The sequence below is a fragment of the Octopus bimaculoides genome, chromosome 20 (assembly GCF_001194135.2).
Source record: "Octopus bimaculoides isolate UCB-OBI-ISO-001 chromosome 20, ASM119413v2, whole genome shotgun sequence".
NCBI classification, from domain to species: Eukaryota; Metazoa; Mollusca; class Cephalopoda; order Octopoda; family Octopodidae; genus Octopus; species Octopus bimaculoides.
In genome coordinates, this window is record NC_069000.1 from 16,099,506 (window position 1) to 16,099,863 (window position 358).

General features: G+C 46.1%; 3 protein-coding genes across 8 annotated transcripts in view; 2 read left to right on the top strand and 1 right to left on the bottom strand.

The window, feature by feature from the left end:
* Positions 1–358, bottom strand: part of LOC128250265 (uncharacterized) — a 119,166-nt gene that overhangs the window by 73,473 nt on the left and 45,335 nt on the right. The gene's annotated exons all lie outside the window — the stretch shown is intronic.
* The window catches only part of LOC128250269 (uncharacterized), an 84,635-nt gene that overhangs the window by 38,421 nt on the left and 45,856 nt on the right, over positions 1–358 (top strand). The gene's annotated exons all lie outside the window — the stretch shown is intronic.
* Positions 1–358, top strand: part of LOC128250267 (uncharacterized) — an 80,442-nt gene that overhangs the window by 1,354 nt on the left and 78,730 nt on the right. The gene's annotated exons all lie outside the window — the stretch shown is intronic.

A 358-nucleotide genomic window follows, 5' to 3' on the forward strand; every position in this document is an offset into this window, starting at 1 on the left:
ATGACCACCTCGAGAACCCAGTTTCCACAAACACTGTTCGTCGGGACAAAGTCAGATTTCACGGTAGGGCTGCAATCAGAAAATTACTACTTTCAAAAGCAAATGTTGCACGGCGTTTAGAGTGGAGTAAAAAAAAAACCTACAGAATTGTTCCCTAGAGCAGTGGAAGAATGTTACATTCTCGGTTGAGTCATCCTTTATCTTATTTCTGACCACCGTTCGAGTATACGTGTGCAGACAGCCAAAAGAAGCATTTGACCCAGACTGCCTTCTTCCACCTGCTAAACATGTAGGAAGATCTGCGATGATCTGGCGGCAGGGGGCGTTATATCTTGGAAATCCGCCGGCCGGGTTTCAC